The sequence below is a fragment of the Cibotium barometz genome, chromosome 33 (assembly GCF_041138505.1).
Source record: "Cibotium barometz isolate CiBa-2024 chromosome 33, ASM4113850v1, whole genome shotgun sequence".
In the NCBI taxonomy this organism is placed as follows: domain Eukaryota; kingdom Viridiplantae; phylum Streptophyta; class Polypodiopsida; order Cyatheales; family Cibotiaceae; genus Cibotium; species Cibotium barometz.
Window position 1 is genome coordinate 40,814,274 of NC_141078.1, and position 19,482 is coordinate 40,833,755.

The 19,482-nt window shown below is 39.9% G+C and overlaps 1 pseudogene; it reads right to left on the reverse strand.

The window, feature by feature from the left end:
• Positions 1-1,560: 1,560 nt before the first annotated feature.
• LOC147619567 (uncharacterized) lies at positions 1,561-12,410 on the reverse strand (annotated as a pseudogene).
• Positions 12,411-19,482: the final 7,072 nt, after the last annotated feature.

The following is a 19,482-nucleotide window of genomic DNA, read 5'->3' on the forward strand; positions in this document are numbered from 1 at the left end:
AATATAAAGAGATTCCTAGCCATATGATCAATTTTAGAAACCAATACCTGAGTGAAGAGATCTTCGCGCCTATATAAAAACTTTCAAAAACAGGCAACCGAGCGAAAAGTTATAAGCATTTTACTACAAGACTATAAAACTGCCGAAATTCGCCTAAAAGTTAGCAACTTTGGGAGAAATTTTGATCATCAATGAAGTAAGGGATTAAGAAATTAGTTACATGAGTGAAAAGAGCATATAAAGAGATTCCTAGCCATATGATCAATTTTAGAAACCAATACTTGAGTGATGAGTAATTACCGGTTGAAATTTGGGTATTGGACCACAAAAACTGCACTTCTCTCTCTTTGCATGAAACCTCAATTTTCACATAGCCTCTTGCCTTTCATCTCCTTCATGATTCAAGCTAGAAGGTAAGGGTTAACATTGCTCAGTGGACAATCGTAAAGATTTACTTATGGTCCCCAAAGTCTTTCCACATGCTCATTATCGCTAAAACCATTGGTACTTCCAAAGGAGGGCGGCAATAAGGCAAGGGCTACCTTGAGAAGTCACAGGCCCACCAAGATAATAACTCCTTATCCCACTTATCATGAATCATCAAGGAGGTCCAAAATTGGGTTAAGCATAAGGAGCTAATGCTAAATGAGATATTCACATGTAAAGAGAGTGTTTGAATAAGGGTTTGAAAGATAAGAGAATGGCAATGACACAAAATGCTCAATTGAGGATGCTTCATTCATTGATTTGAAAGGAAGAGCAGGGCTCCTTTTATAGGTGGAGAATCACCCTCTCTTTCATTGTTACAAATTACAACATAAAAATCTTCAACCCTTCAGTGACATAAGGGTAGATGTCACCATCAATTGTCCTCTTAGGCTAAGTCTTCTAATGATTATAAAATTGAAGACTTTTTGACTTTGAAAGTGTGATGAGATAATAGCCAAGTCTAAGTGGCATGTAGTTGGAGATCCCACTTACACATGGCGGAATTCTCCTCTTCCATGTAGGCATTCTAGAAGAATATTTCCCAATTATGCACCTACACACACTCCTCCACATGCCTTCCACACTTTCCAACTTGTAGCCTTATGGTGAATACTATATTAATAATACAATTAAAATCCATGTGAGCATGAAGGCCCACTTTTATTTTCCACATCACTAGCCTATCTACCATACCAAAGTATTTATCAAGCATACTTGTGGCATTTACAATGTGTGCACCCTAAATCAAGTAAAACCATTATATTTGAAGATAGAATATTGTTATCAGGGTAGCCGCCAAGCTGCCGCATCACCACGCCGTTATTCCATTGTGGGTGCCACAATCTTCTTGGACAAGTTTCCACCTTATTACCATTGAGAAACCATCAAAATATGCACAAAATTGAAAATGAAAGATATCAATTTTTCATGTCACAGTATCTTTAACTAAGTCTCCCTTGAACCATCAGACATAGTTCTACTCTTGTTAGGCATTTGCTATGAGTTTATGTCCACAAAGTCTTGAACTAGTACTCTAGCCACACCAGTATGCTCTAGGCTTCTTCTCATTATTCATGTGTTTCCATGCACATGTTGATGCACACCAACCTCAAAATTTTCTCTGTAGAAGTAGAAGGATGTCTTTCGGATTCCTTGCACTTCATAACGTGCTCTATAACAAACAATCATCCCATTGATCTTAAATTCATATTTAATCTTCTGAGTTTTTGAGTCTTGAAGCACATCATATACATAGTTTCTATGAGTTTCTTAAGACTTCCCCCAAAACTCTTGGCGTATTCTCAGTACCATGTTACAGTCTGCAAGATGACAACATTTACTTTGACAGCAATCAGTAGTCGAAACCCTTTGTATTGATTCAACTGACACATAAAAACTGCAAGTTGGTGGTGCTCTCTCTTTCATAATTCCATTTATCAAAGTGTAGGTCCTTTTTTTTTATATTGGGGCATCATTAACCACCATTGGAAACTCATTAGTGGTCTGTTCTCCATCAACATGCATGGTCTCAATGGCTTCATAGCATTGTAATGGACTATTGTCTAGCATTTTAGTTTGTTTAATGGGCCACTTAACTAAGTTGGTGTTATCCACATTGGTACTCTCATGTTCCCTTTCAATAGCCACACCCACACAATCCTCACCAAGTTGCTCAAAATTGACATAGTTGTTTGGAAATACATACAAGATCAACCCCTTGTTACTGGCATTGCATCAAAAATTGTACGTTCCATAAGATTTTCTTGTCCATCTTCACTTCCAATAGGGCCTCCAAAACTCATAAAGTCACCAAAAGGCCTTAACAACATCTTAGGCCACTGGACAGTACCCCAGATTGCACCTCTTACACTTGTATCCCTTGTAAGAAAGGGAAGATGTGTATCCTTCACACGCTCCTCCACAAAGATGTGTATCCTTCACACCCTCCTCCACAAAAATAGAAACATTCCCCTACTCAATCTTTGTACTGCTACAAATTTTTTTTTGGATATACTCTAGACATGCAACCAATACCAACACATTCATTTACTAGCATCATATAGACCTTGACTCCAGGTTAGACATCCATCCCTATCATTTTAACATAATATTGTCCATAAAAGATAATCATAAAACATTATTTACATGTCCATGCATAATATACCAAGAATATGCATGGTAGAATGGCCCTATGGCCAACCTTGCAAGCACAATGTGTTTTACAATAGCCACATGGTCATTATACCATGCACAATGTGACTAAAACAATGGCCTTAAGCCCAACCTAAAGCACATTATGGATGGTAGAATGGCATATAGGGGGCAATTCTATCATGCAATCTTTGAGAGAATGGCCCTAGGAAACACAAGATAATGTAGAGTGACCCTTTCAAGAGAATCTAGCTTGGCCCTAGGGCTAAGCTTCTAAGGACAAATCTACATCGTCTTTGCTAGTAGCTTAAGCCACCATCAAAAAAGCAACACCATCTTTGCTCGTAGATTGGCCCTAGGGCCAAGATGCTAGCAAAGATGATGTATATTTGTTCAAGGTAGCTTGGCCCTAGGGCCAAGCAAGATTCTCTTATGTGTGGTAGCTATATAAGAATATGGCACAGTAGAAAGAGACACCAAGACAAAGCATAGTAGCCACTGCAATAGATACACAATGGAGAAAATTTAAAATTCTGATTATATCAAGAGGTACACGTGATGGTGCTATCCACCCCGTGCGCTCTCAAGTAGAGCTTAGATGGCGATCTAGAAAGACTCTGGATGGAGTATGTATGAGGTATAGAAGGGAGTGGATACTCACAAGAATTGGATACCTTAGCTCATGGCAACCATGTCCACATATAGTACTATAGCCGGTGTGATAGACGCGTATACAACGAGAGCGGTTACACTCTGCATAGACACGGTCACCGCCCGCATATCAAGAACGTGGCCCACCGACCACCGCCCACTAATGATGGACCTAGTATCCAAGGGAATATTCTAGGGAATATTACTCATACCATCACCATCTCCTAACCATCATCAATGGTCACAATAATGACCTCATCAACGTCTAAGCTGAGGTTCCCACACCATGGATACTCCTCATAATGCGGGCCTAACAAATGTGCATTATACATTAAAGTGAGATACATGCTGAGAGGCAGGCATTGAGTGTATACTAATGCCCCCCCTCAATGTCCACCGAAGATGAACTAGGTTTTTGGCCCAACGCCAAGTCGATGAAGCTGCCGAGTGAGTTGGTCCTTCCCAAGAGCCTTGGTGAAGATGTCGGTGCAATTTTGCTATGTAGAGAAATACTCTAGCTCCACTATTTCATCCTCTATCAGCTCCTGCACATATTGATACTAAATTTCAATGTGCTTCGTGTGAGCAGCATGAAGCATAGGGCTCTTGGAGATAGCCATGCAACTCTGATTGTCGCACCTCAAGAATGTAGCCTCCCTGATCTGAACTCCCATGTCAACAAAGATTCTCCTTAGCCATACTACCTCACATGCAGCAAAGCAAGCTGCCTTATACTCAGCCTCTGTGGAAGAAAGTGCCATTGTAGGTTGCTTTTTATGCTAGTGCAAGAGAAATCACTAGAACTAAGCGAAAAAAATATCCAGAAACTGATTTCCTAGAATCACAATCTCCTGCCCAATCTGAGTCACAATAACCTGTTAGAGTGTTACCCATGCTGTAAGTGATGCCAACCTGAAGAGTACCTCTGATGTACCTAAGTACCCTCATCCATTCCTTTCCCAATGACTCCCTCGTGGCTTGTTGGAAAACCTGCTCAAACACACTAACTGTGAAGTTGATATCAGGTCTAGTGTTAAGGAGAAAAATCAAACTCCCCACCAACTTCCTGTACTTCATGTTGTCAACAAGTGATGAAGAATCCTCTGCAAAAAGCTTCATGTTCACTTCCATGGGCTCTTGGAGATAGCCATGCAACTCTGATTGTCGCACCTCAAGAATGTAGCCTCCCTGATGTGAACTCCCATGTCAACCAAGATTCTCCTTAGCCATACTACCTCACATGCAACGAAGCAAGCTGCCTTATACTGAGCCTCTATGGAAGAAAGTGCCACTGTAGGTTGTTGGTGCAAGAGAAAGCACTAGAACCAAGCGAAAAAAATATCTAGAAATTGATTTCCTAGAATCACAATCTCCTGCCCAATCTGAGTCACAATAACCTGTTAGAGTGTCACCCATGCTGTAAGTGATGCCATACTGAAGAGTACCTCTGATGCACCTAAGTACCCTCATGCCTTCCTTTCCCAATGACTCCCTCATGGCTTGTTGGAAACCCTGCTCAACACACCAACTATGAAGTTGATATCAGGTCTAGTGTTAAGGAGAAAAATCAAACTCCCCACCAACTTCCTATACTTCATGATGTCAACAAGTGATGAAGAATCCTCTGCAGAAAGCTTCATGTTCACTTCCATTGGCGTAGACACAGGCTTGCAGTTTATCATCCCAAATGCTTTGAGAATCTCCCAAACATACTTTTTCTGTGAAATGAAGATTTTACTTGACTCTTACTAGACCTCAATCCCCAAATTGAAATGCATAAGACCCAAGTCTGTCATCTCCAACTCATGGCTGAGCATATCCATTGTCTTCTAGATCATCTCTTCATCGTCACCTGAAATGTTTACGTCATCTACATACAAGACAACCAAAACAATCTTGCCATGACTTTTTAGAACATACAAGTTAGCATCAGAAGCACTTCTTAAACCCAATCTTTTTGAAAAATTGGTATATGCTGTGATACCATGCCCTTGGGGCGGCCTGTTTCAGCCCGTACACTGCCTTCTTCAGCCTTGCAAACTTTTTTTTTTGATCTGGGCATCTCAAAACTGTTGGTTGAGCTCCATGCACATGGGGAGATTGGTCATAGGTCCATTCCAAAATTCAGTCGTTCATTTACTCAAGAGGTAGAATGGCCCTAGGGCCAAGATAAAATCTCTTGCAAGGGTAACTCTTGCCATGCACATGCATAGATGGGCCCAAGGGCCATTCTACCATGCAATATTGAGAGAATAACTCTAGGGAACACAAGAGAATCTAGCTTGTACCTAAGGCCAAGCTACCAGGAACAAATCTACCAGCAAATATGGGAACACAAGAGAATCTAGCTTGGCCCTAGGGCCAAGGTACCATGAACAAATCTACCAACAAATCTAGTTTGGCCCTAGGGCCGTGCTTCCAAGAACAAATCAACATCCTTCTTGTTTTGAAGCTTGGCCCTAGGGCTAAGCTACAATGAACAAATCTAAATCATCTTTGCTAGTAGATTGGCCCTAGGGCCAAGCCTTCAACAAAGCAACACCGTGTTTGCTAGTAGATTTGTTCCTGGTAGGTTTGCCCTAGGGCCATAGGGCCAAGCTAGACTCTCTTGTGTTCCCTAGAGTTATTCTCTCAAGATTTCATGGTAGAATGGCCCTTGGGCCCATCCATGTATGTGCATGGCAAGAGTTACCCTTGCAAAAGATTGTACCTTGGCCCTAGGGCCATTCTACCTCTTATCTCAACAATCAATTAATTTTAGAATGGCCCACTACTACCAATATCTCCATGCGTACAGAAATAATGGCCATAGGGCCATTCTACCATGAATCTAGCTTGTCCCTAGGGCTAATATACCAAGAACAAAACAAAATCCTCTTTCATGGTAGATTGGCCCTAGGGACAAGCTATCATCATTGAAGAAACATTATCTTTGCTGGTAGATTGGCCCTAGTGCCAAGTTTCCAACAAATAAACATCCTCTTTGTTGGCAGCTTGGCCCTAGGGCCAAGCTATCATCACCATAGCAACACCATCTTTGATTGTGGTAGATTAGCCCTAGGGCCAATCTACCAGCAAAGATGATGTAAATTTTTTCATGGTAGCTTGGCCCTAGGGCCAAGCTACGAGCAAAGAGGACGTTGAATTGTTCTTAGTAGAAATCTAGATTCATGGTAGCTTGGCCCTAGGAGAAATCTACCAACAAAGATGGAGTTGCGTAGTTGATGGTAGATTGCCCCTAGGACCAGTAAACTAGCAAATATGATGTAGATTTGTTCTTGGTAGCTTGGCCCTAGGGCTAAGCTAGATACTCATGCAAGGGTCACTCTTGCCATGCACATGCATAGATGGGCTCAAGGGCCATTCTACCATGCAGTCTTGAGGGACTGGCTCTAGGAAACACAAGAGAATCTAGCAATCTATCTTGGACCTAGGGCCAAGCTAGATTCTCTTGCAAGATAGCTTGACCCTAGGGAGAAGCTATCTTGAGGGACTGGCTCTAGGAAACACAAGAGAATCTAGCAATCTATCTTGGACCTAGGGCCAAGCTAGATTCTCTTGCAAGATAGCTTGACCCTAGGGAGAAGCTATAGATTTCCTTGCTCAAGTCACTCTTGGCATGCACATGTATGCATTGCTGGTCCCAAGGGCCATTCTACCACATAGGAGAATCTAGATACCATATACAAGAGAATCTAGCTTGGCCCTAGGGCCAAGCTACCATAAACAAATCTACATCATCTTTGCTAGCCCTAGGGCCATGCTAGATTTTCTTACAAGGTATCTTGGCCCTAGGTCCAAGCTATTAGCAAGATAATGTAAATTTATTATTGATAGCTTATCCCTAGAGCCAAACTAGATTCTCTTACAACAAGAAGCTTGCCCCTAGGGCCAAGCTAGCCTCCTTTGCAAGGGTCAATCTTGCCATGCATATGCATAGATGGGCCCAAGGGGATAAATTTGAATGTCCCTATGGCCATTAAAATTTTGCATGGTAGCTTGGCCCTAGGACAAATCTACCAAACAAAGATGGAGTTGTTGTATTGATGGTAGTCGGGTCCTAGGACCAATCAACCATCAAAGATGATGTAGATTTTTTCTTGGTAACTTGGCCCTAGGGCCAAGCTAGATCCTCTTGTAAGGGTCACTCTTGCTATATGCACATGCATAGATGGGACCAAGGGCCATTATACCATGCAATCTTGAGAGAATGGCTCTAGGGAAAACAAGAGAGAATGTAGCTATACCACACATAAGAGAATCTAGCTTGGCCCTAGGGGAAAGCTAACAGCAAAGAGTATAAAGATTTTTTCTTGCTAGTGAGGCAGTCCGGTGTGAGGGCAACAAGAAGAGCGGTCTCTAATCACTCCTCAAGGCTCTTGTGTTGCTCAATGGGCTTGGGGCACAACGCAACACAAACATAAGAACCCCAAAACCACACGCTCAACAAGAAAAGGGGCACCACCTAGTTATGTGTGTGAACTAGGACACCAAAGATCTTTCCTTGTAGCTAATCAATACAAGCTAACCATATACATCAATCAAAAGGCACACACACCCTCAACAAACACTCATAACATATGATATTGTGTGTGGAGGAGACTAGCATAACACAAATAGATGCACACCAAACTTGGAGAAGAACTTAGAGACAATATAAGCTTGATTTTGTTGTCGGTATACACATGGTCTTAAGGTTACGGGATCCCTCTCACCATACAACCCTCTTACCATGGATTGAAAGGCAACAAATCAAAAACAGGCCCTCAAGTCGCCAAGCGTAAAATCACACCACAAAATACAAGGATCAAATTTACCTTAAATCAAACATCGGACCGCTTTGCTAAATCAACTTTGAAGATGTAGGAGTCCAAGATTTTGCACCCAAACTACTAATAATATTTATACAACAAAGGCAAGATACAATTATGATAGGGAATATGGCATCACTCAAGCCCTCACAATGACATAACTAGCTTCAAGCTTCTCTATGCAATCAACGGTATTGATGTATAGAGAGAGCTCACAAGTTCACTATCTCCTTACACACTAGAGTTGGGAGTGGTGTACAATGTGTGTAATCCCCCCTTCACAAGGAATGGAGGGGCTCTATTTATAGGTTTGAGCAGCCCCAATTAGGATTAAGCCTAATCAATTTTATTATGAGAAATCATAGATTATGGATTTTTTATATTAAAATGAGAGTGGGCCTCTTCTTATCCCTTGAAACACATGGATGTGGGATCAAGGTGAGAGAATTATTGAAGGTGAGAGGAGGGTGTGATGTAGAGGTTTGAGCAAATAACTTGTAGTAATGCCTACTCAAAAAGTAGTAGAGTGGGTGCTTATTTACATATGTTCAGTGGTTAGTAGTTATAGTAATCACTATAAAAGGTTATTATTAATACAATGTACAAATGGGTGAAAAGGGCTGAGAGGTTGAGAGGGCTGAGAGGTTGAGTGAGAGGAGTAAAGATTTGGAAAGATCCTTTGTGTGGTTGAAAGCTCAAAGAAGCGTGGACTCTCCCATGTGTAGATCATTAAGTTAACCGTCGGTCTCCTTCTTGCAGTCGACGCCACAAAAGTTGATTGAGGTAAAGAACATGGGGGTTTTTGTAGATGAAAACCCCATATTTGCAAAGGTTAATATGATACATTCATGCTGAATTTTAATATATTTTTTGAGATTGGAAAAATAATTTAGTAATATGGCAGTAGTAGGGAGAGAAATGGAGATGAGGTATGGGTGTAGAGTAGATATGAGAGCAAATGGAGATAGAAGGAGAGGGCAAAGGTGGAGAGGGTGAGAGAGGACATGAAGTTTGCAGGTTTGATGGAGTGAGAAAGGAATGAGTAAGTGTGTAGGTGATGAATGTGTAAGGGAGGTGAGAAGAGACTAGGTGTACCTTGGCACCAAAAAGTGGGCAAACTTGGGTCCAATAAAAAATTCATAGCTCATTGCCATTAGCTCCAAAAATTCTCAAAAATTGTGAGCATATTGCTGAGCTTACGAGCTAACTTTTGTCTCTTGATGAGGAGTCTAAATTCGGAGTGGAGGCAGGTGGCAAAAATTTAGTAGAATCATGTATTTTTTGAAAATCTTTGTGTGGGTCCCCATTGGTGGAATTTCTTGATAGCTCCAAGAGTGAAAATCTTTGTGTGGGTCCCCATTGGTGGAATTTCTTGATAGCTCCAAGAGTGAGCCCCCAATACATCATATCCTGACCTTAGAGACTCAAGTGTATGTGGACACTTGCATGGAGGAGATTTTTTTCTATTTTTTAAAGATATAATAAGAAAAAAACAAGCTAGTACTTTAACTAGTCAACATAATATCATGATAATATGGTTATTTATGATAGGAAAATAAAATAAACAAAGAGAACTAATTGTGAATAAAAATACTAAAATAAAATATATAAAAATAATTGCTATATCAAAAACTATTTAATGAAAATAAATAAAATAAAATATATAAAAAAATATTTAATAGTAAAAAATATATACAAAAAATACTAAACTATGGAAGTCAAAAGGGAGGGAGACCCTCATTATTTTAGGGTAGATGAGAGAATAAAAGATGAAATAGTCTAAGGGAAAAAGTGATTTAGGTAGTAGGCTTTCTACACGGTGTGGGTAGAAATGTGAGGGCATAGGATTTACTCATACATGGTGAAGTTGAAGAATATGTACAATGATGGTCCAAAAGTATTATGAAGAAAAAAATAAATTAATAAATAAAATATACTTAGGTTTTGTAATACACACACCTAATGAAGTATTTACATAATTAGAGAAAATAGAGACCCTCATATTTAGGCCCTTATATGAAATGAAATATTTACACAAAATGGGCCATAATAATTTTATTTATTTTTGATAAGTAGCTAGCAAAAACTTTTTTTTAATAATATATAGAAGATATGGGTAAAGTACCTAACGCACACACGCGTATTTACAGTGAAAAGGTATTTATGATAAAGAGTTTATGTGATTTTCCTTGGCTTAGGTAGCTCCCTGTGGTGGTAATGTGGATAGTTGAAAAAATGGCTATCATTTAGCCCTCCCCCTAGATGATGGTATATTCATGTACCATCATAAAGTAGCCCTTCTAAAGTAAGTGGTGTAATGTGGTTCTCTTGTCCATCTTTCTTATGTTCCTCGTGTTTTGCACGCAGACATCACTCAAACCACAGAACTTACATGCCCTTTTATCTCCTTTTTGTGGTTGCTTTTATAAGTCTGTCGGTAATGCGACTCAAGTATGGCTTGAGTTTGTAGCCATTAACATTCTTAGAATGTTCTTTGCCATCCAAATCCATGAGCTGATAATAGCTAGAGTTGAAAACCTTCTTGACAATGTATGGTCCCTGCTATCTAGTTTAAAACTTGGCATTAAACCGGTTATCAAGTCGATTGTCATACTTTAGCACAAGATCTCCTTCTTTGATACCCTTGTCTTTCAAAGTTGCATTGAACTTCTCCGCTGCTTGCATGGCTTTTCTTCTATAACACTCGTATGCAGCTTCTCTTTTCCACTATAGCTCAACTAAAGTGAGAAGTCGATCAACTCATGCATCTTGATCTCCTAGTCCACCTTTTTATGTAGCCGCATTGTTGGAATGTTGAGCTCAATAGGCTGCAATGCTTCTTGGCCATAAACCAAGTGAAAGGGCATAAACCCCGTTGCTTCTTGGAAGGTATTCTGGTATGCCCATAGTGCTTCAACAAGGAACTTGTCCCAAAGCTTCGTCTTGTTCTTCACCATCTTCCTTATGATTCCTGCAATGACACCATTAGCCTTCTCTACTAACCCATTTGATTGAGGATAGTAGGGTGTGCTATGACGATGTGAAAAAAGAAGCTCTTCACAAACTTCAGTGAGCAAACCTTTTCTAAAACCAGGACCATTATCAGAAACAATCTCCAAGGGTGTGCCAAATGTGCAACATATATGAGTGTAAACAAATTTGCTTACAGTCTTTTCATTCACCCTTGCCACACTTTGAGCCTCCACCCACCTAGTCATGTAGTCTATGGCCACTAAGATGTACAATTTTCCATTTTTAGTTCTAGGTAGTGGACCCATAGCATCAATGCCCCATTTTTCAAATGGACCACTTGCAATGACTAATTGGCGTGGACCATGTAGCAACCTCTTATTACCATTGACTTGGCAGTTATGACAGCTCTTACACCAATGTTGGACATCCACATGTAAGCTTGGCCAAACATACCTAGCAAGCAAAACTTTTTTCACAGTTAGTTCTTGAGCAAAATGGCCACCACATGCTTCTTCATGCAAACCTCCTAAAATGGCTGGAACCTGGAATTGCCTTGGTTGTTGGTACTCTTCTACACACCTGATCTTTTCCTCTTTGGTAGAGGGCACCTTCTAAGAACAAGAAAGAACTTGCCCTCTTCATGAGTCTCCTCTTTTGTGCCCTTGTGAAGTCTTGTGGGAATTCACCTTCCAAGATGTAGCTTACTATGGGAGCCAATGTTTCCATTCCTTGGTACCGTGGTTGCTTAATAGTCGCTGCAGCCAAGACTACTTACATTTCCTTCTTAACACATGCAACAGCTTGTTGTGCAAGTAGATCAGCATCCTCATTTTGTTTCCTAGGAATATGATACAATTGCACCTCCTCAAATTGATTAAACAACTTACGGATAGCATGAACCTTTTGCCTTAATCTTTCATTCTTGCATGCCCAAATGCCTAAAATTTGCCTTACAATAAGAAGTGCATCCCCTTTTACCAGGAGATGTTGTATCCCTTGATTGATGCACACCTTCAAGCCATGAAGTAGTATGTCGTACTCTGCTGCATTGTTGCTAGTAGAACTTGGCAAGTTGACCTTCTCCTTCATAACCACCTCTCTACTTGGGTTGAGTAGCACCAGTCCTCCCCCTACTTTACCTGTGGCTTTTCTAAAAGCTCCATCAAAGAACAAGGTGAATGCATTAGGTATAGTTTTGGGTGGTGGCAATGGTAGGGTCTTTACTTCAGGCACCTTAATCTCCTTTTCATGCACTCTATAAGTGAGAATCCCTGCCAATTGTGCACGCACACTATCTTCTACCTTGAAAGAGTATTGAAATTCTTGCAATTCCATAACCCACTTTGTGATTCTAGCCCTGAGAGTCATTTGAGAAGAGACCCAAGGAAACAAATTTTTTGCAGTGAGAATTACAAAAGGTTTTGGTAACAAGTAGGATCTAAATTTTCTCACCGCAAAGATGAGAGCAAGCATCATAAGTTCCGCTTCCGTGTAGCCTTTCTCCAAGACATTCATGACCCTACTAACAAAGTAGATGGGCCGCATCCTAGTACTGTGGGGATCTTGCTGTAACAAAACTGCACCCACTGTTTTCTTTCCAACACTAGAGCTAACGAGGAAAGTGTACTCCCAACAAGGAGGCATGACAAAATGACTTTAATGTTACAAAAGTACTCCTCAAGCTCATTAGACCATGGAAACTCTACTTGTTGAGTCAATTTTTGCAAGGGGTGAAGTAACTCTGAGGCTAAGTGAATGAAGCGTGACATGTACTTCACCTTTTGAATGAATGAGATGGCCTCCTTGAGACTCTTTGAAGATGGTAGATCAAAAAGAGCCTTTGCCTTTTGTAGGATCCATCTCAATGCCTTTGGAAGAAACCTTATGACCAAGCAAGATTACTTCATCCTCACCGATATGACATTTGTCGGCATTGAGTTGGCCCCCCATATCGTAGAGTTTCTTCAAGCCTTCTTCCACCCGCCGCTGCACATGCAATGACTTAGAGCTATAGATGCAAAAATCATCTATGAACACTCTAATGGATTTCCCAAAGAATGCTTGAAACACCATGTTCATGAAACGTTGAAATGTCGCTGGAGCATTGGTCAAACCAAATGGCATGACTCTGAAAGCATAACAACCCCAAGGAGTGATGGTTGTTTTCAATTGATCCTCCAATGCAATCCCAATTTGAAAGTAACTAGAGTAGCCATCACATATCGTATACTTCTCATGACCTGCTACCTCATTTAGGATCTCATCTTGAAATGGGAGAGAAAAGTGGTCCCTTTTTGTCGCCTCGTTGAGTGGACAAAAGTCCACACACACCCTCCATTTGCCGTTCTTCTTGGGAGTGACCACGACGGGAGAGACCCACTCTGAATTTTCTACAGGATATATGAACCTCGCTGCTAGAAGCTTCCTCACCTCTTTGAGTAGTGCTTGCTCCTTGATGACTCCTAGCCTTCGTAGCTTTTGTGCCTTATGTTTGGCTTCTGGCTTTAGCTCGATCTTATGTTGAATGGCCTCTACGCCACGCACATCTGTGTAATCTTTAGCAAAAAACCTAGGAAATTTCCTTAGTACACATTTAAACTCCTCTCCTTCCTCCGATGTAAGCTTTTTTGAGAGCATAGCATCAAACATTTCTTCATCATGCACAATTTGGTCTTCTTGAGAGCCTACCTCCTCCAAAACTTGACAGGGTGTCTCTTTGTCTTTTGCTCTGAATCTTACACCCATGACTTCAATGGAAGACTCCTCTTCCGTAGTGCTACTGCTGCTTTCTTCCTCTGAGGTGTCATCAGTCCAACCCTCCTCTGTTTCACCTTGAGAAGATTCTTCATTTATCTCCTCTCGTCGTTGCTCCTTCATGTCAAAGATAATCTTCTTATGATTTTCATTCCTGCAAATTAACTTTCCATTTTCCCAATCCTGCAAATCTTGCATTCTCATTAGCCATGGTCTATCTAGGATAAATGGATAACCACTTCCCTTGGTAGACATAACATAAAAAACAACAACCTTCTTAATACCAAAAACTTCCACAGAAACATTCTTACAAATCCCAAGACACTTTACTTTGCTATTGTTTGCCATTTTCACCTTAATTTCAGGTGTTTCATAAATATGTATGCCTAGTCTTTGCATAAGGTCCTCTGTCATAATGCAAATTTGTGCACCCCCATCTACTAGACCCTTCTTAACTAGCCTTCCCTTGATGTAGCAATCTAAAATAGGTGTAATGTCCTCATCCATCTCGGCTTGTGAAATTTTTACAACAGGCACATTCTCTTTTGTTTTTCTCCTAGTGCTCACGGCCTTTGTTAATTCTCTCCTAGAAATTGAGGCCACGAGATATCAGGACCCTTACCTCTCATGTCTTCCAAAAGGTTGTATGGAGCCATACCATGTCCAAGGGAAAAATCTTGGAGGTTTATACGACGTCGTCTCCTCTTGACTTCCTTGTTTTCCTTCACTTTCTTTCCTCGTCCATGGTCACTTTTTTTGTGATGCCACACCCTCCTTTTCCTTCTCTTTTCCACGCCCTTGTTTGATACCATTTGCTTCAATGTCTACCTCATTGGCCTTTGTTACCTCTACCACATGTACATTTGGATCCGGCAAGGGCGGAATTCCTTCCATTCCTCGTGGGTGGTCTTGTTGTATTGGGCCTTTGCAAAATCATCATTGTTGTTGACTAGTGCCTTCACCTACATTCATCACTGGATAATTCATGTTAGGCTAACCTAGCTCCCCACTGGATAATTCATGTTATTCATCACTGGATAATTCATGTTAGGACAATTATACATCCCATGCCCTGACTCTCCGCAATTCCAACATTGCAAGAGTCACCTAGGTCGTGGCTCTCGTTCTTCAACCCTTTTGGCTTGGCCCTTCTGTTCCACAGCTTGTGCAAAGTGGATAGACAAGTTATTTAAAGACTCATTTAACTTTTCTATCACCTCGACTGTGACCTCAGGTAATCCTCTACGAGTGCAAGACTTTACCTCTTCCCTAGGCTTTGAATCATCAAAGATAAAGCCCCCCCTAGCATACACTTCATCTTTCGGAGTTTCTTGGTAGCCCTAGCCTCAACAACATCAAATGTTGTGGGCTCTCTTGACTCTACTTGCAATTTTAGTGTTGGGTACATCCGTGCAATAAATCTCTCCTTCTTCAAGAATTCTACACCATCTCCGGGGTTAGGAAGACTACGCAACCAAAGAGTCCAAAGACATAAGAATTCTTGCTTATAACTCAAGTAGTCCTCTAGATCCTTTTGCTTATGAGAGCAACTATTTCTTGCCATAGCTTTTTTGTGTTAAAAGGAGTGAAGTAATTGTCTCTAAAAGGTTGTATGACCCCCTTGTAATCTACTCGTGCAGGTGCAGGTAGAGATTGAAACTAAGTGGAAGCATCTCTTCGTAGGACCAACTCAAATATGTCTAAGCACTCTTGGTCTCCTACCACTCTCGTTATGTGGAGTTCTATTCTAAAGTTTGATAAGAACAACTCGGCATCCTCACCGGGCTCTCCAAAGAATAAGGGGTAGCCACTCATTTGCCTAGTGGTATCCATGCTTAAGAAAAAGAAGCACAAATATGATTGCACAAAGGTCTTCCTTCACTCTCTTTCTCTCTCACTCTTTTTTTTTTCTTTTTAAAGTAGAATAAAAATGTAGACATCAAAGCTTATGTCATAACAAATCAAAGGCAAAATAAATGGATTAACTGAGGCATTAATGGGGTTGCTACTTGCCTAGGTCCAAACATACGATGAATGACATGCTAAAATTGCAACTTACTACCAACAACTATGTGTATTTCTTGCCTAGCATAAGAAATTAGCCTATGGTATAAGTCTTCTTGATTCATAAAACTAAGCTAAAACAAGATGAAAATATGTACATCAAAGGAAATGGTGTAATCTACAATGGAAAGTATGACAGGATTAGGTGATGCTAAAACCTCTCTTAGTCTTTCTGGACCAAAAAAAAGAACCATGCGTTGTTGGTAGAAATTCTTTCTATCAATGCAAACATTCACTCTAATGGAGTGCACCCAATGAAACTGGTTGAATTGAATCCCAAGAGGATTAGGAGGAGGTGGATTATTCATGAAAGATCACACAAAAGTACCAACTTTCCTTCTTAAAATATGATACCCAACAAGCACACAAGGAAATTCATGTGTTAAAGAGATCGATACCCATTCAAAAACTTCTCGTTCCTCAGTGGGGGCACCAAAATTGAGGTAGTCTGGGGCGGTCAACAAGAAGAGCGGCCTCTAAGCACTCCTCAAGGCTCCCGTGTTGCTCAATGGGCTTGGGGCACAACGCAACACAGACATAAGAACCCCAAAACCACACACTCAACAAGAAAAGGGGCACCACCAAGTTATGTGTGTAAACTAGGACACCAAATATCTTTCCTTGTAGCCAATCAATACAAGCTAACCATATACATCAACAAGAAAAGGGGAACCACCAAGTTATGTGTGTGAACTAAGACACCAAATATCTTTCCTTGTAGCCAATCAATACAAGCTAACCATATACATCAATCAAAAGGCGCACACATCCTCAACGAACACTCATAAAATATGATATTGTGTGTGGAGGAGACTAGCATAACATAAATAGATGCACACCAAACTTGGAGAAGAACTTAGAGAGACAATATAAGATTGATTTTGTTGTCGGTATACACATGGTCTTGAGGTTACGGGATCCCTCTCACCATACAACCCTCTTACCATGGATTGAAAGGCAACAAATCAAAAACAGGCCCTCAATCACACCACAAAATACAAGGATCGAATTTACCTTAAATCAAACATTGGATCGCTTTGCTAAATCAACTTTGGAGATGTAGGAGTCCAAGATTTTGTACACAATTACACCCAAACTACTAATCTTATTTATGCAACAAAGGCAAGATACAATTATGATAGGGAGTATGGCATCACTCAAGCCCTCCAATGACATAACTAGCTTCAAGCTTCTCTATGCAATCAAAGGTATTGATGTATAGAGAGAGCTCACAAGTTCACTGTCTCCTTACACACTAGAGTTGGAAATGGTGTACAATGTGTGTAATCCTCCCTTCACAAGGAATGGAGGGGCTCTATTTATAGGTTTGAGAGCTCACAAGTTCACTGTCTCTCTATGCAATCAAAGGTATTGATGTATAGAGAGAGCTCACAAGTTCACTGTCTCCTTACACACTAGAGTTGGAAATGGTGTACAATGTGTGTAATCCTCCCTTCACAAGGAATGGAGGGGCTCTATTTATAGGTTTGAGTAGCCCCAATTAGAATTAAGCCTAATCAATTTTATTATGAGAAATCATAGATTATGGATTTTTTATTTTGAAATGAGAGTGGGCCTCTTCTTATCCCGAGTCACATGGATGTGGGCTCAAGGTGAGAGAATTATTTAAGGTGAGAGGAGAGTGTGATGTAGAGGTTTGAGCAAATAACTTGTAGTAATCCCTACTCAAAAAGTAGTAGAGTGGGTGCTTATTTACATTTGTTTAGTGGTTAGTAGTTATAGTAATCACTATAAAAAGTTAGTAGTACAATGTACAAATGGGTGAAAAGGGCTGAGAGGTTGAGTGAGAGGATTAAGGATTTGGAAAGATCCTTTGTGTGGTTGAAAGCTCAAAGAAGCTTGGACTCTCCCATGTGTAGATCTTTAAGTTAACCGCCGGTCTCCTCCTTGCAGTCGATGCCACAAAAGTTGATTGAGGTGAAGAACATGGGGGTTTTTGTAGATGAAAATCCCATATTTGCAGAGGTTAATATGATACATTCATGCTAAATTTTTATGTATTTTTTGAGATTGGGAAAATAATTTAGTAATATGGGAGTAGTAGGGAGAGAAATGGAGATGAGGTATGGGTGTAGAGTAGATATGAGAGCAAATGGAGATGGAAGGAGAGGAAAAAGGTGGAGAAGGTGAGAGAGGACATGAAGTTTTCAGGTTTGATGGAGTGAAAAAGGAATGAGTAAGTGTGTAGGTGATGAATGTGTAAGGGAGGTGAGAAGAGACTAGGTATACTTTGCCAAAAAGTGGGCAAACTGGGGTCCAATAAAAAATTCATATCTCACTTCCATTAGCTTCAAAAATTCTCAAAAACCTTGAGCATATTGCTGAGCTCACGAGCTAACTTTTGTCTCTTGATGAGTAGTCCAAATTCGGAGTGGATTCGGGCGCAAAAAATTCAGCAGAATCATGTATTTTCTGAATTTTCAAAATCTTTGTGTGGGTCCCCATTGGTGGAATTTCTTGATAGCTCCAAGAGTGAGCCCCCAATACATCATATCCTGACCTTAGAGACTCAAGTGTATGTAGACACTTTCATGGAGGAGATTTTTTTCTATTTTTTAAAGATATAATAAGAAAAAAAACAAGCTAGTACTTTAACTAGTCAACATATCATGATAATATGGTTATTATGATAGGAAAATAAAATAAACAAAGAGATCCAATTGTGAATAAAAATACTAAAATAAAATATACAAAAATACTTTATATATGAAAAACTATTTAATGAAAATATATAAAATAAAATATATAAAAAATATTTAATAGTAAAAAATATATACAAAAAATACTAAACTATGGAAGTTAAAAAGGGAGGGAGACCCTCATTATTTTAGGGTAGATGAGAGAATAAAAGATGAAATAGTCTAAGGAAAAAAGTGATTTAGGTAGTAGGCTTTCTACATGGTGTGGGTAGAAATGTGAGGGCATATGATTTACTTATGCATGGTGAAGTTGAAGCATATGTACAATCATGGTCCAAAAGTATTATGAAGAAATAATAATAATAATAATAAATAAATAAATAAAATATACTTAGGTTTTGTAATACACACACCTAATGAAGTATTTACATAATTAGAGAAAATAGAGACCCCCATATTTAGGCCCTTATATGAAATGAAATATTTACACAAAATGGGCCATAATAATTTTATTTTTTTTTATAAGTAGCTAGCAAATTTTTTTTTTAAAATAATATATAGAAGATATGGGTAAAGTCCCTAACACCCACATGCATATTTACAGTGAAAAGGTATTTATGATAAAGAGTTTATGTGATTTTCCTTGGCCAAGGTAGCTCCCTGTGGTAATGTGGATAGTCGAAAAAATGGCTATCACTAGCTTGGCCCTAGGGACAAGCTAGATTCTCTTGGAAGAAAGCTTGGACCTAGGGACAAGCTGTAGATTTACTTGCAAGATAGATTGGTCCGTATGGCCATTAAAACTGTTCATGGTAGCTTGGCCCATGGACCAATCTACCAACAAAGATGGAGTTGCTCTGTTCATGGTAGCTGTAGATTTACTTGCAAGATAGATTGGTCCCTATGGCCATTAAAATTATGCATGGTAG